Genomic DNA, 22741 nt, shown 5'->3' with positions numbered 1-22741 from the left:
GAAGATGTGGTATATATACACAACAGAATACTACTCAGCCATAAAAAAGAATTAAATAATGCCATTTGCAGCAACATGGATGGACCTAGAAATTATCATATTAAGTGAACTAAGTCAGACAGAGAAAGACAAATACCATATGATATCACTTATAAGTGGAATCTAAAATATTACACAAATGAATTTATTTATGAAGCAGAAACAGACTCACAAACATAGAAAACTTATGGTTACCAAAGGGGAAAGGGAGTAGGGGAGGGGTAAATTAGGAGTTTGGGATTAGCACATACAAACTACTATATATAAAATAGATAAATAACAAGGTCCTACTGTATAGGATAGGAGAACTATATTCAATATCCTGTAATAAACCATAATGGAAAAGACTATGAAAAAGAATATGTGCATATAGATATGTATATATGTGTATAGGTAAGTATAAACTGAATCACTACTATATACTAGAAATTAACACAATGTTGTAAATCAACTATACTTCAGTTTAAAAAAAGACAGACAAAATCCTTTTCAAACGAGTAAGGTTACTTCATCTTTTTGAGCTTCAGTTACATCATATATAAAGTCAGAACAAAAATCTTATTCTAAAAGCTCTTGTGAGGATTAAATAAACTAGTATTTAAAACACCTAGCATAGTGTCTAATGTATAGGAGGAGCTTAATAAGTATTTTGCCAGTAAGTTATAGTTTAAGATGCTGCTGCTTTAATTTTCAGGCAACTAAAGCAGAGGATGTCTGCCTGCTGCCAAATTTGACATGTGGAAAGACTGATCCATGTGATTCTCTATTGTCAATCTTCATCACTGATTTGCATTACTGAATGGACACTCTATGTAGATCATTCAGATCCACAGTGGGGAAACCCTCTGAGAACACACTTCTTCCCTGTAGGCATTCCGCTTGCATGCCCAGACCTCCATCGAGGTTGTCTTTTGAGTTTGAGATTTTTTTCTAGCCAAGTGTGCTCATCTCTATATTCTAAGAAATTCAAGTATATGTGAACACAAATATACTATTACACTTTTTAACTAAAAAATCACACAAGTGACACATCAAAAAGATTTAATGCATTAAGACAGGGTAATATATTAAGTGATATCTTCTGAGATATGAAAGTATTGAGAATAATTCCATATGCTACATACCAAAATGTTTCATTGTACCGTCACAGTTCACAGAAACTTACCAGCTAGGAAAAAAATTGCTTTCTTTTATTTTAGATGCAGAGTTGAATTTTCATATTATTTTCAATTTTAGAATTAGAGTTTTTAACTTGACTGTTGCACAAAAAGATAGCATGCTGTCAAGTGATTCATTTTACAATAACAGTATTTAACAACAATTTAAAAAATATTTTATTTAAAAGCTAAAACAAATAACATTAATCTCCAATTTTCTGAGTCATATGGAAGCAATCTAGTGTTATGGTTCCCACCTGTGGTACCCATCTGGTGCTGGAAGAAAAATGACCTCATCTTCAGTTACCTGGCTCTTGTGTTTTCAATTCTCTGACCAATGTGTAATTAGTTACCTAATGGCAGCTCACGGCAAAGGATTTTAATAAAATATGAGTGACAAAGTGGATCCATTAAACACAAATGATTTATGCATAAACTATATTAAGATTCTTTGTTTCACACACTTTACAGAAAATGAGTAAGCCGGCTGGATTGCCTGCTTAATAGTTGCCTTTTTGCAATAAGCTAATGACATTACCTCCAAAGGTACTTTTACACTAGATAATGTCCTACAAACAATGGAGATTTTAATAAACGTTCACAAGGACTTACATTTCCTGACCACCAAGAGGACTTCTATCTCAGTAAAAGGTGAGAATTCTAGAAAATTTTTCACAAAGTAATTATCTTCCAGGAAGATTTCACTTAGAATGATTCCTGACAAATGGACACCTAATCTGTTTTGTCAGTAAGTGCAAATACCTACTCAGTGCTTGTCCTGTGTGTGGCAATTTACCTGGCCCTCGGTTATAAAATATAGAAGAGGTGAGGTCTCTACTTGGACTGACAGGAAGAAAGAAGCATACTCCAACAGAAGTTGAAAAAAAACCGAGCAACTTTAAAAGACTTGAGAAAACCGTGCAAGGGATGAGTGCTACAGGGACCTTCACCCACAGCATGACATTGTGTGCCCGTCTGCTTTTCCTCTCCCAGCTCTGTTTGGGCATCAATAACATACACCATGGAGTGAGGACAGGTGAGGAGGCTGGGTTTGAAGGCCTCAGGGATCTAGCCTTTTCAGAGACTATCCCGTGATCGTTTTCTGTCAGAAAGTGCTTCCAAAAATATTCCCCAAATGCTTCTCAGTGAAAAGTAAGAAGTCTATTTGGTAAAAAGGGGCATAAAATAGCCCCTTAATGTTATACCATAATGCTTTATTTGACTCTGCAAAATTACCCAAAAAACAAGGAGCGTGCCCCTTCCTCTCCAGTCTCAAGATCCTGGCTCAATACCTAGAGAGCTCCTAATGGCTTTCTTCATGACTTTGCGGAGCCATGAATATCCAGAAGCCTTCTAATGACTCCTTTTATAATTCTGTGGAAGCTGGGAGGGGTGGCAATTCTGTCCCAATACTTTTCTAGGCGTTTGAAATGGATCCTCACGTTTGTTAGCTAATGTTTTATATAAATGTAGAATAAAATGGAAGCTATTTATTTAATAACATCAGTAATGACAACAGTTCTGAATAAGATTCCATCAGGGTTTAAGAGCATGATTTAGTTAAAAGATCTCTGTATGGGTGCTGGACATCTTGAAGTCTAGTCTTGGCTTTGCCATTAACGAGCTGTACAATTGTGTAAGTCTAACAAAGCAAAAATAATAATACAGTACTTCCAAAAGCCTTTGTTAAAGAGCAACCTAACTTAAAAGGCACACAGCTCACTGTCAAGGCACTCATCTTCCATAAAATATAACTCCTTAACTACTAACTAGCAACTAACTACTTCAGCAACTCACATCTTTGGGAATTCAAACACAGATGCTGGCACATAGGTGAGCACTTCCCATGGGCACAGCCTAGAGGTTCAATAAATGTCTGATTTGAATAACTGACTGACAAATGATGCATGTCCTATTTATTTGCTCACAGTGTTTTATATACCTTGAATTTGGAAAGTAAAATAACTTGTAAATTCAAATTCCCACTTTGACGAGAACACACAATTTAATACAATTTAAAATGTCTTAGAAATGCTCTCTAGCATGTTAAAAAAAAAAACCCAAAAAACCCTGAATGCATTTAGAGCCTCTTAGTAGTGATAATGTCACCTAAAATTCACTTTACAAAATTTCAGACCTACCTCTTTTGTACAGATTATGTATATATAGCCCTAAACAGCTTTATAGTGTAAAATACAGTTTGGAGATATGTTAAATAACCATATATACAAATCAAGGTATGTTAAAAATATCTGGATGAAGGACATTTTCAGCTTTCACTTGCACGACTGATGATGTGCATGACGTGAGCATGTATTTTCTTCACTAATGCAAATCGTTTGGTCAGTGGCACATTTTTGAACAGCAGTTCTCAAATTATATTGGATTCGTAGCTTAACAATGGATTTGTCTTCTGATCCAGAGTTGCTAATAACAAATCTTTTGAAATGCAGTATATCATATTAACTTTTCTAGCAACCAGGATTACATTTTTTTCCAGCTCCTGTTGTCTTTCAATTTTATAAACGTCAAAAAAGAAAAGAAACATAACCATAAAGAGAATATTGTGAGGCCAATGGAAGTAATGGCATTACTTTTACAGTCTGATTGTGGCGAAGAACAGAAAATCTTCTCTCCTTCAAAGAGCAGTGGTGAATAAAGAGGATCAAACAGGGCTAGGTCTTGGGGGTGGCAGAAAGGAAATCCATGAGCAATTACTACAGACACTGATAAATACCCAGTCTTATTATTGTCCTTCTTCGCCTTCACTGAAATCTCTTTTTTTTTCTCAGATGGAACATATTCGCCCACCTTCCAACCACTTCCACAACTCTCTCTGCCCAGCAGAGAATTATGGGGTAAGAAGGGGAGTGAGGAAACAAATAAACTATTATAGACTCTAACACATTAATAAAAGAAAGAAACCAAGGGTCCTGTTTAGAAGGAGGTTGCCAGCAGCCAGGGCAAAAAGCCAAAACCAGTCTATGTATTGGGTGCGTGAGGGTGAAAGGCCGTCAACACCACACTGAGCACTTAAAAAGTACCTGCAGTGGGAGGGCCTCTGTGCTGGTACTGAGAAATATGCTAGGATATGTGAAGTCCGCGATCTCAAGGCATTCACCAGACTGGGAATTCAGTGAGAAGAGCACTAAGCAGACTTGAGTCCAGACCTAGCTCCTCCACTAGTGAGTTTTCTAACCTCAGACAGGCCTCTAAACCTCTCTGACCCTTAGTTTCTCTTTCATCGTTCCCATCTCCTGTTAATGAGGCTCAAACGCTTTGGGAAAATTGTCAAGTGATAAAGCCCCATTCAAATGGAAGGCATTAGCAGATTACTGAGCATCTACTGTGTCCTAGACACTGTGAGGGCACCACGAAGGTTACAAACCTGAATCAAAATCAGACCCTGTGCTCCAGGAGCTGAAGATCTAGAAAGGCAAATAAGCAAAGTATCCAGGGCTTCTACTGCAAGGCAGAGAGAGAGATGGGTTCATACTCTGATCGATGAAAAGTTCTTCCTCCCAGTGTGTCTCCCGGGTGAAAAGGAGGGTTTGGCCTATGAGAACCCCTGCCAGCGGCTCCTAACTGCCCAGAACTTCGCCTGGTGTTGGACACCAGAAGGGTGGGACCCCAAGTCCATTTTGTGGTGGAGCTAGACTCAGGGCCTGAGAAGGGGCGGGTAGGGGGGTGGGGGGCGGAGATGCTCGCAAAGCTGTGAAGTGTCTGACTACAAGGCGTGCGGGGCCGAGCAAGGAGGCCAAGCCCTCTCCTGACCTCCCCTCGACGGCTTCCAGGTGCGGATACACAGCAGTGGGCCGGGAAGTAGCACTCGCGTCAGGCCAGCGGACCAGCACAACTCACTCTGCAGTCGGCGCCGCGCCCTCCGTTTCCAAGGTGACCGGCGCGCTAGGGCGTCCCCTCCCAGGACCCAACGGTGCGGCGAGCGACGGGCCGGGCGCGCCACCTCGTGGCAGTGGGGGGAACGGTCAGGCCGGGCGCCCGCGCCGCCGCCCACGCAGCCGCCGTCCGGGCCTCCGGCCCTCCCCGGCGCGGGGTTTCTCCACCACTCCCCCGCCTGGTTCCGCGAGACGCCCTCGCCCACTTTTCCCCCGCTAGTGGCAAACCGGGAAGTGGTGAGTTGTGTGGAGACGGGACGTCCGTTCTCTGGGCTGTGACCATAAGCTGGTCACTGTTGTCTCTGCTTCTGTTTCTTTCACTGGTAAAATAAGACGTTAGGAGTGGTCAGTGGCTTCACACAACCCGCAGGACGGGAAAGGGGTGTGTGCGCGTGACGGGGACTCTGCCCGCCTCCGCCCCGCTGCCCCTTCGTCCACGGCAGCTTTCCTTTTGTCTTGCTTTTGTTTTGGGTAAGAGTTATTTTGGATTTAACTCCAAATAGAATTGCAAACACCTGGACTAAATGGTTATAAGGTAACTTGTAGCGCTAAAAGTCCTTAATCCTGCCTGCTTCCTTTCTGGTTTTACTTGTTTTCATCCTGAACCTCAAGAAAACCAGTATAGATTTTGTCTTTTCTTCTTGCCACTTTTGGAGCTCTCTCCTAGTTCAAGGAGAAAAAATATCACCCACCTACAGCCTGTAAATTTCCCTTTTCTTCACCTGCGTCCTTTCTCATTCTTGCCTCAAGACAGTTTCTTACGTCCTGAGAGCACTTATTTTCATAGTACATCTGAGTCAATCAATCTTCCTATTGTCCCGGGAAGACAAAAGTGAGGCCCTCTCTTGGTCCTCTGTTATCTTCAATAAGTCACCAGTTTGGCCTTCTTGAATTGGATTTTTTTTTAAAAAAAAACACATTATAATATATTTTATGAGTAATGCTATTACATTAATAGCATATTAAGAACTTAAGGAACGGAACTGAAGCAGTGAATAAAAATACTAAGTACCTATGCTTAAGATAGTTTTTCTCATTAATAAGTCATCCCAAACCTAGCCAGTTTAAGATAATTTACGTGTTCTCACTCATTTGAACCTCCGTTTCTTCTATGAGTGTTACGATATTTGTTTAGTGCCAATTGGTGTCATCTACACATCTGATAAAGACTTTTTAGTTACTTGATCTTCCCTAGAAAAACAACAGATAGTGATGTGGGATAAAATTATTGAATAGAGTTCAGATGCTGGAGAAAGAAGCAAAAAAGCTACCACAAAGTTTTTTAAAGCAAGGAGATTTTTTTATTGTTAAATGAAGGAACAGTTTTTTGATTCTAAAGTACTTTCTATAAATCTTAGACCAGCTTCTTTTGCTAGAGCCTGGGCTCATGGTCAAAAATGTACTTTTACCCCATCATTTATCTCCTGTGTAGTTTTTCTTATGGTTTTGCCAGTTGGTGGTCAAACAGATAAAAACCATTTGCTGAGTTTCCTCATTTGACCTTAGTTTTCTGTTAGCCTTGCCATGTTGAATGATCCAGAAATAGAGGTAGGAGAGTTTCTATGGTAGAAAAAGCCAAATATGTTGTCTGATTTTGGCAAAAACACAGAAAACTTGTTTGGTATGTACTGTTGCTAAACATTTTATACTTTTAAACCTATTTTCATTGAGAATCACTACCTCTGCAAATAGACCATAAGGCAATCAACTAAATATATTAATGTTAAATCTCAGAGATTTTTAGAGACAAGAGCTAGTGATTAACCGACTGACTTTGTAAACCAGCTTAAACTTCTAGTAAGTCAGAAACGTTACTGACAACAAAGCTACTTTTGAGAAATTTAAAAGCCCTGCTGTAACTTCTTATCCAAAAACTTTGTTCCTGACAAGTTTGAAATAGTTAAACTGGTATTTTGGAAAAAAAAAAAAAAGAAGAAGTAAAATCTTCTCTTGAGAGGAAAAGTTTATAGCATTTTTAAGCAGGCATGGTGTCAAACTCATGGGGATTATGTTTTGACCCACCATCCACTGGCATGTTGCAATATTATAAAATGGGATTGTTTCCCACTTTATTTGTAAGGGTTGCAATTTTTTTTCTTTAGGCCAGAGATACAGCTCTGCAGCCCACCCTCTTCATTTCTTCCAGCCAAATTTATCTTCAGTGACCAGAACTCTGGCAAAAAAAGAGATCACATCTCTTTTTTCCCACTTATGTCTTCTACCTAAGTAAGTTTTGAAATTATTTTTATAATCTCTTTGTTCTCTCTAGGGGAGAGGAGCTTGGGATGGTAAGCTAGAGCCAGAGTTATGTCCCAGGAGCCTGAACGGGTGATGTGGGTGGCCCTTGAGGACTTTAGTGTGTGATGTCATGAGAGCAGTTCAGCTACAGTGAACTGATATGTGCTTTAGGGCAGTTTCAAAATATGATCACACAGGATAAACATACATGTCAATAGAACATACCCAGTAGAATGGCTAAACTTGCAAAGATTGATAATACCATCTGCTGACAAGGATGTGGAGCATTTAGAACGTTCATGTATTGTTGGTGGAAGAGTAAGAAAGCACAACCATTTTGGAAAACAATTTGGTAATCTTTTATAAAGTTAAACACATACCTACTTTATGACCCATCACCTGCACCCTTAGATATTTATTCAAGAGAAGGGAAATGCATGTCCAAGTAGCTTTATCATAATCATTTAAATCTGGAAATAACCCAGGTGTCCACCAACAAGTAACTGCATAAACAAAAGTTTATATTCATACAATAAAAACTACTCAGTAATAATAAAAAAGAAATGAACTATTGATACATGCAACAGTGTGATGGATCTCAAAAGAATTTAGCTAAGTGAAAAAGCCAAGTGTGAAAAATTATAAGCTGTATCGTATGGAATTCTGGAAAATCCTAAAAGCAGATCAGGGGTTGCCTAGTGCCTGGTGCTCATGAAGGGGACTGAGGGGATTGATTCCAAGAGGGCAGGAGGGAACTTTTTGGGATGAAGGAAATGTTCTATAACTTGATAGTGGTCATGGTTACAAGGATGTATGTATTTGTTCAAACTTGTCAAATTGTCTTTAAGTGGGTGCATTTTATTACATATAAATTACATGTTAATAAAAGTTAATTTTTTAAAAATAGCTACAAATTATTTGATAACTCCTCCCATCAAGAGGTGGGGTCTCTGTTTCCTCCCCTTGAATCTGCTCAAGTCCAGATTATGACTGCTTCAACTAAGAGAATGTGTCAGAAATGACTCTATGTTACTTCCAAGACTAGGTCATAAAAACTCATGCAACAGCTTCTGGGTTTTGGGGGGATACTTGTTCTGAGGGAAGCCAGCTGCCTTGTAAAAAGTCCACTTTGAGATGACCATGATCAGAGGCCGAGTGTAGGCTCTGTGGTCAACCAGCTGAGTCCTGCCTTCCAGCCACACAGTGTCAGGCATGTGAGTGAAGCCACCTTGGATCCTCCCAGCAAGCCCATCCAGGGGCTGAGTGTTGCTGAGTTGAGCTCAGTTGACGCCCCAAGGAGCAAGAGATCACCAATTACTAACCTACAGAATCTGAGATGCGGTCGTTGTAAGCCACTAAGTTTTGATAGTATTAGTTGTCCACTGCTGTATAACAAATTACCCACAAGTTTAGTGACTCAAGACAATAGTAATCACTTATTATCTCACAGTTTGTATGGATCAGGAATTTGGAAGCAAGTTGACTGGGCAGTTCTAACTTGGGGTATCTCATGAGGTCAGACGTTGGACAGATTCTCTGTCTGATGGAGCTTTCAGTCTAGGGGGAGGGAGAGGCAGACAGATTAACAGGCAGTTGCAGCACAGTTGGATAACCCCTGGAATAGGGGGTAAAAGCAGAGTACTAAGGGAAAACCTCGCCCAGTCTTGAGGCTCAGGGAAATTCCTGGAGGAAGTGAGGTCTAAATTAAGTCTTGACAATGAACAGGAATTAGTCAGTTTGGAGAGCTGGTTGTGAGAGGGGCTGGGACAGAGGGATGGGCATGTGCAAAGGCCAAGAGGTAAAAACGAAGATGAGGAGTTTCTTATGGAGCTGAAAGAAATTAACTAATGATTAGATAGTAGGGTCCCAGAGAGGAGAAGGGAGCAAGATGGGAGGCTGGAGACGTGAGGTAGGACTGATCCTGATCAGTGTGGAGGAGGTGGGAGAGGTCAGGGTGGGGCCTGGTTCCAGGAGGAACTCCACTGACCACCGTTCCAGTCTTTTTTTGCCTAAGGGCCTCTCACTTAGGTCTAGTTTCTGATCCAAGAAACATGTCTCAGGCGCTGCTTTTTGCAAGATTGCGGCAACCAGCAGGAAGAATGACCTCATCTTCCTGGCTGAGGTTATCAGCTTTGCCCAATCTCTGGAGCCTTTTATGACCCAGGTGAGATGCCCACCCCCACACCAGGAAGTAGTCTATGAAGCTCTACCTCCAACGAACATATTAAAAGAATTAGAACATGCAGAGTAATACCACCTCACATCTAGAGAACAAGGCAGCATAGGTTCTAACTCCCATCTTTTGAGAATTGTATTTATATAATTCCCAGTTGATTTTTTTTTATTGTGGTAGGAACACATGCACTGTGCCCTCTTAACAAAATCTTAAGTGTACAACATAATGTTGTTAAGACACTATATTTAATAGCAGGTCTCTAAAATGTATGCATTGGCATAACTGAAACTTTATACCTGTTGAACAGCAACTGCTCATTTCCCCCTCCTATGAGCTGGACTATTTCATTTTATTTTTTATTTATTTTTGTGTGTATATTATTTATATTGTTTTTTAAATTGAAGTATAGTCAGTTTACAATGTTGTGTCAATGTCTGGTGTGCAGCATAATGTTTCAGTCATACATATGCATACATATATTCGTTTTATAGGTTACTACAAGATACTGAATGTAGTTTGTGTGCTATACACAGAAGAATTTTGTTTTTTTATCTGTTTCATATTTACTGTTAATATTTGCAAATCTTGAACTCCCAATTTACCCCTTCCCACCTCCTCCCCCCGACCCCCTTCCCTGGTAACCATAAGATTGTTTACTATGGCTGTGAGTCTGTTTCTGTTTTGTATTGACTATTTTAGGTATCTCATGTAAGTGGAATCATGTAATATTTGTCCTTCTGTGATTGGCCTATTTCACTCAGCATAATGTCTTCCAGTTCATCCGTGTTGTTGCAAATGGCAGGATTTCCTTCTTCTGTTAAGGATAAATATTCCATTGTATGAATATACCATGTTTTGTTTATCCATTTATCCATCAGTGGACATTAAGGTTTTTTTTTCATATTTTGCTTATTGTGAATAACACTGCAGTGAACATGGGAGTGCAGGTGTCTCTTTGAGACCCTGATTTCAATTCTTTGGATAAATACCCAGAAATGGGATTGCTGGAGCATATGGTAGTTCTATTTTAAATTTTTTGAAGAACCTTCATACTGTTTTCCAAAATTTTCATTCCTAATACAATAGCTTTCTTGTCTATCATAAATAACAATTTAGAACAGACCATGGGAAAATGTGCCATATAAAAATATCACAAAAGAACGCAGAGTGTACTACAATACTGATGGTATATCTACAAAACCTAAATAATAACTTTTTTTAAAGTTCTCGAAACTTTTGACCTAACAGAATGCATTGGAAAAGATATACTATGTGCTTGATGAGAAAATGTGTAACATTGAAGATTGTCAATGTCAGTTCTTCCTAAGTTTAATGCTGATCCGCAAAAAAAATATTAGTTTGAAGAAGGGAAAATAACTGGGACATTTTCATATACATCAGTATTAGCAAATCCAAGGTAGAGTGTGCTGTATTCTTAAATAAAAAGAAATAATGAGGTACTGGGTTACTCCCTACACTTCATATGGTGTTGAAGAAATACTAGACATTTTACTCTTTACCTTAGCACACTAGCTAAGAGAACCATTGCAAAAGGCTGTAATGTGATTCCTTTTAGATGATACATCGAGAAAAAGCAAATCTACAGAGACAGAAATTGGGAGACTTCGGTTAGGGCTACATGCAGTAGGGTCACCAGCAGGGGGACCACTTGGAGAGAGAACTGTCCAAGTGAGAGATGAGTAGATGAACAGGGTGCTGCACAGAGACTGTTCTTTGGACCCTGAAATTGGAAGATCCTGCTGGTGAATGCACCTGACTTTGGGAATTGCACATCGTAGGGTCTATTGAGACTGAGAGACATAGGATAGAAAACCATGCTTTTTTAATACTTACTGTCTTTAAGAACATGAAATTTGGAATAAGACTGTCCAGAGTTTTTTCTGAAGCTGCTTACCAGTTGTGTGACCTTGGATAAGTTACATCACTGTTCTGCACCTGTAAATAGAGATACAACTGTATACCTCTCTGGACTCTTCTAAAAATTAAATAAACACATGGTACAATTCTCGGCACATAGTAGGTTCTCAATAAATATTAGTTCTCTCTCATACTCCCTCTAAAATGTTATTTTAGAGAGAATGCCAGGAAGCAGGAAATGTGGGGCTCTTCTGGGTCCTATTTCCCATGCAGCTGGTCTGGGGGCACCCAAATATGCATCTCTGACCCGACTCCAAACCTGTGCACCCAGCTGGCTACTCGACATCAGATGACTCACAGGCACATCATGCCCCAAATTCATTATCTCCTACCCGCTCCAACCTGCCCTTCCTCCTTGGGGCTGTGTCCATGTTCAGCAAATAGCACCAACATCCACTTAGCTTTTCAAGCCTGAAAATGGGAACTTGTTGTTGACTCTCTCCTTTTCCCCAGATTCCAGGTCTAATCAGTCTTCCAATTCCGTCAGCCTACAGATTGGGCAGATTGAACCCATTCATTAATTTTCATACAGAAACATTTGTTGAGCAGCTCCTCATGGACCAGGCACCGTGTCAGGCTGCATCTTCCCTGCCTCCTCCCTAATACTGGTCATGGTCTTCTCATTTGGCTGAAGAAACAGCTTCCCAGTTAGTTGCCCTGAATCTACTTTTTATCTCTAAATCCTTTCTCCACATTCTTCCAGAGAATCATTCCTTTAAGACCTTAAATGGCTTCCCACAGAGCCCTTAGGGAAGAGTTCCTGACGCATCCGGCCTGGGTCAGGTCCTGCTGTCATGAGCTCCGTTCGTTGGTTGGGTTCCCCCAGAAGCACACCTTGAGATTGGGATTTGAGTGCAAGTTGTTAACTTGGGAGGTAGTCTCAGGAAGCTCTGGTGGGAAGATGGGGAAATGAGTAGGGAAGAAAAAGAAGCCACTTGAGTGCATTAACGAACAAGTTGCTGGGAGATGAGTAACTGGGGCTCAGCCTCATGGAGAACTCCAGGACACAGTATATACTATGGACTGGATTGTATCCTCCCAAAATGCTCATGTTGAAGTCCTAATCCCACATCATGACTGTGTCTGGAGATAGGGCCTTTGAGGAGGTAACTAAAAGTTAAGGAGGGACTACAGTGGGATCATGAAGGTGGAACCTTGATACAGTAGGGCCTTGATACCGTAGAATTCGTGTTTTTATAAAAAGAGGCACCTGGGAGCTCCCTCCATCTCCCTCTCTCTCTTTCTGAGAAGGCACACGAGAGGTCACTTGAGCACTTAGCCATCTGGTGGCTGCCCCCACCCAAGAAGAGAAGCTTCACCGGAAACCAACTGAGCTGGCACCCTGATCTCAACTGACCAGCCTCTAAGAACTGTGAGAAAATAACTTTCTGTTGTTTAAGCCACTTAGTCTATGGCGTTTTGTTAATGGCCACTGATGCTAAGGCATATAGAACAACCTCAGTTGTTCCACCCAGAGGGCGAGGAGGCTGGGTAGTTAACTCTCAAATCTCTTTTGCCTTTGGCTTAGAGCTGCTCCCGAGGGCACTGATGCCCCAGCACGTCCGGCCTGCACCGGCGCAGGGGCTGAGCTCCTATCCCAGAGAAGTCCTCACTCAGCCTGAGAGTCCCTGGTAGGAGAAGCCTTTGGGTTGCTGGTGAGTGCTACGGGGATGTGGGCAGGGCAGTAGTGTCCACCACAGCTTGCAGGATGCGTTCATTTTCCCTCCCTTTGTAGCTCTCCTTACCCTGTAATGACTCATCAGCTAATCTCTTAGCTCTAGAAGGGCGTAGGCGGTATCTCTGCTTCACCAATATACCACCAGGGCTTAGCACAGAGCCTGATATGTACTAGGTGCTCCAGAGATATTTAGTGAACATCTGGATAGATGATAAATGACCATCCTTTTCAGAAAGTAACTCAGTCATGTCATGCTTCATGTTTAACAAAGAAATTACGCATGCGGCAATAAAAGCTTTAAGTTATTGTTACATCCGAATCTCCACATGCACATCAATCACTGAAATTTCTTAAACAATAGCCAATTAAGAGCCTTCCTAGACTTTCTAAATAAAACTTGGGATATAAATTTTTATTCCTCTGCAACAAATACAGTCCTAAATCTTATTTTCTAGACCCAGGCCTCTCCACACGTTGAGCTGGGGGCCAGGGAAGATGAAACACTTGCAGTCCGCCCCGGGCAGCAGCTGGGCTCAGCCCAGGAGGTGGCTCCCAGCTGCTCATCAACATGGATGCAAACAGGTGGAGCATACGAAGGGGGCCTTACAGAACTTGGACTCAATCCTGTAAACACTGGCGAGCTGTGGAAGGGTTCCCAGCATGCCAAAAGCAAGGCTTTGGAAAGATTCACGGAACAGTGATATTTAGGCAGGAATGGAATGGGAAGAGACTGCAGGCTGGGAAACCAGAAGAGAGAAAAGAGGCCTGAGACAGTGTGGCTGTCAGATACTTTTGAGCTGGTTGAAACTTTCCATTGTGGAGACAGAGGAATCACCACGGAGAATGAATCAAAATATACCCCTTCCTGTTACTTTATCTTTGAAGGTATTTCCTAAAGCACCAGAGGGGTGTTTGTAAGAAAAGTAATAAGCAATCACAAAGGTTCCCTGTAAACAATAAAGCTTGCAAGTTCCCAAAGCTGTGTAGGTTTAAGGAGGCAAAGTAGCATTGATTTGTGTGTCCCTGAGATAATGCAGGAATGTTCCATGCGTACCGCACTTGGCTTTCTCTGAAACGGATCAACTTTGTGCTTTTAAGGGTAAAGTTTGCTTAAATTGAAAATATTCCTGGGGGAGGGTATAGCTCAGTGGTAAAGTGCATGTTTAGCATGCTTGAGGTCCTGGGTTCAATCCGCAGTACCTCCACTAAAAAAAAAAATTTAATTAAAATACTCCTTTCCACATGTTCTGTATTATGATGGTAGTGGTGATCACATGCTAATATTCATATATCAAAACTCATCAAATTCTGCTTTTAAAATTGGTGACTTTGTATGTAAGTCATGCCTTAGTAAAGTTGATTTTTTTAACCGGATAAAGTTCAAATATATCTGGAGATGAATCCAGATAAATAAGAATACGTATGTATGATTTCATTTATTTAAAACTCCAGAAAATCCAAACTAATCATAGTGAGAGAAAGCAGATCAGTGGTTATTTTGTTGTGAGTACTGTAGGGTCAGGAGGTAGGCATGACACAGGATCATGGGGAAACTTAGGGCAGTAATGGGTACGTGCATTATCTTTATTGTGGTGTTGGTTTCAAAGATGTATACTTATGTCAAAACATACTTTAAAGAAATGGCAAATCTCTTCACCACTGGCTGTAAGGTTTATGATGTTGGGAACCATGACCTTCACTGCTGTTATCTCCAACATCTCACCTAGGGCCTGGTGTCTATTTGTTAAATAAATTAACAGTTTGGGAAATATTAGCTTGGTGGGATGAATCTAGTTCCCAGCTTCATCATGTGCTAGTTACATAAATGTCTCTAAGTCACTGAATGTCTCCAAGTCTCAGTTTGCTCACTGGTGAAATAGAATTAGTAATACTGATCTTGTAGAATTGTTGTGATGGTTACAAATGATGTATCTAAAAAGTTACAAAACAGACCTTGGCAATGATAGATGCTAAACAAGTGGTAGCTTTTATTACCCTTTGCCAGCTATACCTCCTCAGTTCTGGGATTTGTGCCAGCCACTTATTTCACACACACGCATTTTGGAGCATACTCATACAGCTATTTCAAACAGGGAGTAATGTAAGGAGCTTTAGTCAAAATGGATCACTGCATAAATGTAATAATTAATGGATTATTCCAGAAATTGGATTTTAAAATGATATAGATGTAAAACTACATAAAATTGCTTTCAAAAATAAGCCTGCACAATGGTTTCATGGGTGTATACATACATCAAAACTTATTAGGTTGTATGCTTGAAATATGTGCATTTATTATATGTCAGTTATGCTGCAATGAGGCTGTTTTCTTAAAAAAAGAAAAAAATATTAAGCCACTCACAATGATTGGAATGAAATACACAAAATAGCTCTATTATTTAGGATGAAGTTTGATTCATTTAATTATGTTTTTAACCAAAAGGATCTGTCTCCATTATTTGGCTTCAGTTTGAGGACAACTTAATTGTTTCTCAGATAGTTCTTTTTTTAAATTGAGATTTGCACTGCAGTTTGAGAAATGTTGATGCCATCAGTGCTGAAACTCCACTCCTTAAACGTAAATATTTGCTGAAAGTTAATCTTACTTTAATATTACAAATGGAAAGCTAACTACGTTTCAGAATTGATGGATGCTTTTATAGTGATGCCTGAAAAATATGTGTAATACCAGTTTTTTAAGCTGTCACCCTTCACAGATCTGATACTAAATACACTTGGACCTCAGTCTGAAGAATGACTACTAGATATACAATTAATAAATCATGAGTATCTGCACATGATTCATTAGTCAGTATTCCTGCTACTGTTACTGCAGCAACAATCATTGTAGTATTTTTTTAACACCCATCATGTACATCTAACTTGGGTCAGCCAGCCCAAAGACCTGCGAATAAAGACCCAGGGCATAGAACTAAAAGGTGAGCAAGAGTGGATGTGGGTCAACTAGTGTGTGATGCTTCCAAAAATTCGGTGAAGAACTTGGAGATAGAGTGTCTTAGTTTGTGTTCCCCCAAAAGCAGACTCTGAGACAAGAACTTGAGATGCAGGGAGTTTGTTTAGGAAGTGATCCCTGGAAGCATAAATGAGGAAGTAGGAGAAGTGGACAGGAAAGGGAGAAATGCCAGTAAAGGATGCATGAATGAGCAGGTTGATTCTGGGGAGACTGGGGCTCAGTCTCACTAGAAAGTCTCTGAGGAGTCATTTGAACAAGCTTCAAAATTGTCCCACAGAGGGAGAGGAAATCTGGAGTCTTTCTGCAGATTCATGACCTCATTGTTTGAAGGATGCCCTGGAAAGTGGGGACATTAAATACACACGCAAGCACGCGCGCACACACACACACACACACACACTGCTTGTCGACTAAGCAAGCTCTTGTTGGCTAAAGAAAGTCCTCAGAGACACAAAGAAAGATCAGCCATTGAGATGGGCAGCTGGCAGTATGCATGGAGACTGTCCACTGCAGTTGCAGATAAACTCAGAGGCTGGATGAAGGGATGTGGGCTGGACATCAACGCCATCTGCTACGTGGGTGGTGTAGGGTCTTTGATGTGATAGACTATCAGTGCCAGGTGTTGAGGAATGTGTAGTAGCATGGTTAAGGCAATGGGTTTATAAATTATGAAGAAGGAATGTCCTTTTACCATTTTCTCAGAATGAAGTAAAGTTGATGAAATGTATGTACAATTAGTTGATCAATTAGGTTGACTTTCCAGTTTTCTTTCCTGTAGACAAGTGGTTCTCAGAACGTGCTCTCTGGCTCAGCAGCAGCACCTGGAGTGCAGATTCTCGGGCCCCACTGTAGCCCTCCTGAGCAGAACCCAAGGAGGTAGGACCCAGAAATCCACGACCAGCCCTCCAAGTGTTCCTGATACACACTAAGGTTGGAGAACCTCGGATGTAGACAAAACACTGTGCTGAGAGATGTAACCACAGAGTGGTGGACTGGTTTCTAGTCTCACTCAGGTGTGAACATGTATACATTATGTGATCTTTATGGGTCTTTTCCCGTCTGTAAAAATGAGTACTTTGGATTAGTGTACTGGAGTTTCAAACTTTTTTTTTAAAGCAATATAGTACTTCCTTCCAAACAAATTTTACTGGAAACACTTGTTTGTAAGACATAAAAACAGAACCCCTGGTTGTGATAGGAGCCCAGTACCCTGTCTTCTCGCTCCCCCCCCCCCCCACCGCCGTTGACTTCCTAAGTATCACTGTGGACCTTTAGGTTTCTGAGAAATAAAGTTTGAGAGCTGCTGCCCTAGGAGACCTTCAGGGTCCCTCTGCAGCATGACGTAAGGCATCAGGCAGATGTTAAGCATAGCCTAGCTGGCGATGACAACACCAGGAATCACAAAGCTGGGGTTCAAGGCCTGGCTGAACCCCTCCTAGCAGGGTGACCATGAACAAGACGTGCGTCTTCCACGACCTCTGCATCCTCATTTATAAGGTGAAGTTAACACTCATTCTTGTTAGACCAGCTTCGCAGGGCTGTTGAGAGGGTCAAATGAAAGCATGTCTGTGAGCATGCTTCATAAAGTGCTAAGTCCTGTCTAATTGGAAGGGGTCATCGTGAGAGAAACTACCCTTCCAGGTAGCTTTCCTTTGTGACTAGTGCCAGAGATAAGTAGTGACAGCGTGTAGGTTGTTAAGTAGTCTGTAGTTTCTTCTTTATCTTCCAGGGAATAAATTCCAATATGATTTTCATTTTTAATTAGAACACTGTTTGCCAGGAAGTGTCACTTTAAATAAAATGATGCTTAAGCCGAGACTTTAGTTAACTCGTTGAATCATTTCACAATGCTTGTAAAAGTAATGTTTGGGGTGATACTATCTAAAGAGATAATTAGTTTTTCTTCATAATTTACTGCCCACATACTAATAGGGAGAGCCAATCTTGGAATATGTTGACTTAGCATTGCTAACTTGTTGCATATTCAGAAAAAAAGTTAGCACAACATTAATTCATATTTATGTGTTTTTTTTTTCCCTATCAGATGAATCTGCTGGGAGAGATTTATTTATCTACCACAGAGATGCCTGAGAAATACCAAACACTGTGTTCTATGGCTCCATTTTGTCATCAGGGAAGTTGTGAATAATTCCTTGTGGAACTTTTGGAAGATTACCGAATATGGTTACTGGGGTAAGAAGGTAGTCAGATTTAAGACCTGTTTATTTCTAAACCCTCAGTGTGGCAGAAGGTCAGGATGATGTCTGAACACTGTCAGCATAAGAAACAGGTATCTGCCAATCTCTATGGCCCCTTTGAAAGCAGCCATCACATGAACCTACCAATATATTCTAAGTGTGTCTCACTTTGCATTTTCTAAACACATTTTCCCCATTGCCTGGATCTTCAACCTAACACTGTCATACATCAGTCAGAATTCCATGTGAGGGATTCAACACAGCCTGGACGAGCATTTGCTTACTACCACCCCATATTTGGGTGGATGGGGGGTGTCAGCATTTCTGAGCCTTGGAGCTGGCTGGGCAGTTGTGCAGGAAGGCTCCTTAAGTGTTCTTCGCTCATTCAAGAAAGAGATACACAGCACTTACCATTGATCGGGCATGGTGGACAGGACAGACAGGCCTCAGCTGGGATCCTGAGGTCACGGAGGAGTGGGGCAGACAGGAGTAGGGCTGGGAAGACAGTGAGGCATGATGGGGAGCAGCAAGTGTTTCAAACAGAGAGAATAGCACATAGAAAGGCCTGGAAGAGAGAGTATGTGAAGGAACATCCACAATGGCCATGGAGCTAATGCCAGACCATGGAAGACCTTGTCAGCCTGGGCTTCCTTCTCCTCATTTGTATAATAGCACTGGTGCAGAGCAGTGCTTCTTAAACTGCCCCCACGGAACCCCGGGGGGTTCCACCAAGGAGCCTCAGAGAGGGGTAGAAGGGAATGGCTCTGGGCTCCAACTTCTGCTTCAGTAAGAACAGCTTTGCTAATATCCATTTCGGATGGTGGGGATCTGAGTAAGACAGTGTTAGAAGGCAGGGCTGCAAGGATTAAAAAAATGATTGAATGTCTGTTAGTAATTTGTTTTATATATTTAGGTGCTCCTGTATGAGGTGCATATATGTTAACACGTGTAATTTCTTCTTGTATTGATCCTTTGATCTTTGTACAGTGTCCTTCTTTGTCTTCTTTATGGCCTTTGTTTTAAAGTCTATTTTGTCTGATATGAATATTGCTACCCCTGCTTTCTAGTCATTTCCATTTGCATGAAGTGTCTTTTCCATCCTCTTACTTTCAATCTGTGTGTCCTTCTCCCTAAAGAGGATCTCTTGTAGACAGCTTATTGTAGGTTCCTGTTTTATTATCTAATCTGCCACTCTGTGTCTTTTGATTGGAGCATTTAGTCCATTGACAACAAGTTTCTTCTGTATAGCACAGGTAACTATATTCAATATCTTGTAGTAACCTGTAATGAAAAAATATGAAAATGAATATACATGTGTATATGTATGGCTGAAACATTATGCTGTACACCAGAAATTGACACAACATTGTAAACTGACTATACTTCGGTTAAAAAAAAAGATTGAAAGTCACCAGGTCCTCTCCTCTGATAGTAGGATTCTGTGCTGCCCGCCCCCATCCCCTCAGAGAATGCTGTCTGGGTTACTGGGGGCATTGGCTTATTATTACCTGAGGGGCAGCCCATCCCTGACCGAAAACACACAGGGTTTCGGTGTGAGCAAAGGCCCTGGGAATTTTTGCCCATTTTTTCACAGCAACTTCAAAAATAGTCTCTGAAATTTTCACTTTCCCACCTTCACTGGTGTCTCTTTAAGTCAGCAGGACAGAGAAACCTTCCAGCAAGCCTCATACCTGCCTTCATTGTGACACTGAGCCCCCTCGGATGGACTACAGACACAGAACTACAAAGACACACCCACCTACACCCTCAAGGGGCTGAGGCCCAGAACAAGGAGCAGCCTTTCCTAGGAGGAGAATCAGTCTCTGTCTTGCCTGTAAATGGCTCAGTAAGTATTAGTAGAATCATCTGCTTTCTGTTCTCTGGACTCTGGCTCTTGGGACCAGCATAACCAGATTTGGCTTCTCTCACCTGATAACCCCTGAACTTGACTTCTTGCCTGCTTGACCTCTGGGCATTGCCTTTGAGCCCAGACTGAGGCTCTGAAAGGCAACTTTTGCTCACACCTCCATGCAATCTGCAGACTGCCCCTACCCAGCCAGCCTGTGGTCCCAGCTCCTCTGATGCAGGGCAGCCTGGCCGTCTGTCTGCCCAACCCCCACAGACAGTGGTCACAATTTAAAAAACCACTTTGGACTCTACCTGACAGATTCTACCGTCCCCAATCCCTCCCAGCTGGAGCCACTAGATGCCACCCACCAGGAGACTCAGGCCTTCTCTTTCCTCCAGGGCTCCTAACTAAGCAGTACTTCTCCAAACATAATGTGTGGGCAGATCTCCTGACGATTGGGCCAAAATGGATCTTCTGATTCATTAGGTCTGGGGTGGGGTCAAATATCCTGTGTTTCTAAGAAGTTCCTAGGTGACGTCAGCAGCCACTTTGAGTAGTAAGAATGAGACAGTTTGTAGATTAGTGACCTCGGCCTCACCTGGGGGTAGGGTCTGGACTATGTTGGCTGTTTTTTCATTTATTAGTAAACACTTATTAGGCACTCTATGTAGCCTCTGCTCTGCTGCTAAGATTCATTCTTTGCTTTCAGGGAGCTTACAGTCTACTGGGAAAGAAGTGTTTATTTTGAGCCTATATACTTTATATAGTATAATTCTCACAATATACCTGAGATGATTATTATCCCCATTTTATACATGAGGAAACAGAGTCTTAGCGAAGTTAAGACACTTGTCAAGGGTTGCATTAACAGGAGATGACAGTCTGAATTCCAGTTCTTATTTCTTGGGCTCTGAGCACCATTTCTTTAATCTCCTGGTGTTGCCAAAATTCATACAGTTGGGCTTCTGCCTCAGTTTCCTTGTGGAACATTTTAGTTTCTGGCTTAGGCTGAGCCCTGCTCCAGACCCCAGACAACTTGGCTAGAGGTCATGCACTCAGCTCTTTTCTCACCCACCCATTCCCCAGTTAGGGCTCTGCTGTGGATGATCCAGTTGCCTGGACACACAAAGCATTCCTCCATGTTGCAAAACAGCTTCTAGGAACTAGCAAGAGGAATGTTCCCTTTCCTTTATCACTCACCCTCATCGTTCTTTGGAGTTTCACACCTGCATTAGGCACTTCAAAAAGTAAATAAGCTATGTAATAGACATAGTGAACAAAGGAGGAAGTGGCACTAATGAATGCAAAGTTCATTCTCTAACCTCTCAACCCAGGATGGCATACCTAATGGTCCAGGCATCCTTTCCCTACGGATGGATGTGGAAGACAGTAGCACTCATGATTTGACATGTCCCAGATCTCATCTCGGCTCCCCCAGTCTCTGCCAAGGCTCTGGGCAGAGCAGAAAGAATGGGTTAGATACTGAGGGAGTTGTCTGCATAGGGTAGATGTTACATAGACCACAGGAGCCCTGATCTGTGGTCATGGCTTTGAATTCTTGTAATCCTCTCCACTCCCTCTTTCCCCTGCTCCTCTTAGCCTGCGTCCCTAGTGAGCAAGGAGCTTACTTCCTATTGGCTCCTTTACTCCCATTTAATTACCCAGTGTGGAGGGGGAATAGCTGCTTCTGCTTCAACTGCTTTATCTTACTTAGAATGGCAGAATTTAGCAAGAGTTAGGTTATTGAAATGTACCCTTGCCAGTTCTCGCTGATGGTTGTAACATTTTCTCCGTTCGCTACTCAGTGCAATCCATTCTACCCCAAGACAGTATGATATTTAGTGAGAAATCTTTAACAAAATTCTGTAAACCATTCCTCATATTCAGACTGACACTTTCATGATTATAAACCAGACTTTAGGCAATCTTCTGTAGACCCTAGTTCACTCTGAATGACACCTGTTACTTTTTTTGTGTCCCTTCTCTCTACTCACATACCCAACAGATGGTAACACCTGCCCAACACAAGCTCAAGTTTGCCTTGGATCCTCTGAGCCTCTGGCTGTGTGTGGCTGGGTCCTCTCATTTCATTTCCTCCAGTCCTCTTCCCCTTGACACTGTGAGGCTGCTTTGACCACACCGTGGGCAGCAGCTCTATAAGTCACTCAGACTCTTTCACTCACCCTCCATCAGACAAAATGTAAACATGTTCATGGTAAGCAGTTTGGTGGCTTGTGGTTTGCTTTAATTCAAAGTTAAAGCCCTGCTCAGGGCTTGCCATGGTTTCTTTGCAAGTCCCAGAATCGTCATTTGTTTACTCTGAACATGAAGATGGCTGTCAGAGCTTCGACCTGACTAACCACAGCATCCTGCAGTCAGCGCGAAGATAATTTGGGGCTTATGTGGAGTTTACGTGCATCTTGAAAACTTTTGAGTGTCATTTGATCTAGTGCCCTAAGAAGTAATCTAAAGTAAAATTGCAAAGCTTTGCATCAATATTTTCCTTTTGGAACTCTCTTCAAATCTAGAAAATTTTATGTTCAAACTACATAATTTTTTGCCTACAATGTTGACTGTATAATTTTTGGCAAATTTCTT

General features: G+C 41.5%; 1 protein-coding gene across 12 annotated transcripts in view; it reads left to right on the top strand.

Annotated features, from left to right (window-relative positions):
• The first annotated feature begins 5174 nt into the window (after nucleotides 1-5174).
• SYTL2 (synaptotagmin like 2) overlaps nucleotides 5175-22741 on the top strand; it is a 127840-nt gene continuing 110273 nt past the window's right edge. For 6 of the 12 annotated variants that reach the window (XM_074372776.1, XM_074372778.1, XM_074372785.1 and 3 more), the window contains exons 1-6: nucleotides 5175-5329; nucleotides 7195-7318; nucleotides 12973-13099; nucleotides 16875-17109; nucleotides 18141-18289; nucleotides 19949-20140. The gene's annotated coding sequence lies outside the window, so the exon portion shown is untranslated. Of the gene's footprint in view, nucleotides 5330-7194; nucleotides 7319-12695; nucleotides 12817-12972; nucleotides 13100-16874; nucleotides 17110-18140; nucleotides 18290-19948; nucleotides 20141-22741 lie in introns of all 12 variants that reach the window. The other 6 variants (XM_074372795.1, XM_074372791.1, XM_074372792.1 and 3 more) reach the window with 4 other exon arrangements.

Source organism: Camelus bactrianus, chromosome 10 (assembly GCF_048773025.1).
Source record: "Camelus bactrianus isolate YW-2024 breed Bactrian camel chromosome 10, ASM4877302v1, whole genome shotgun sequence".
Classification (NCBI taxonomy): domain Eukaryota; kingdom Metazoa; phylum Chordata; class Mammalia; order Artiodactyla; family Camelidae; genus Camelus; species Camelus bactrianus.
Note: the sequence above shows the minus strand (reverse complement) of the source record. Positions and strands in the feature narration are given on the sequence as shown.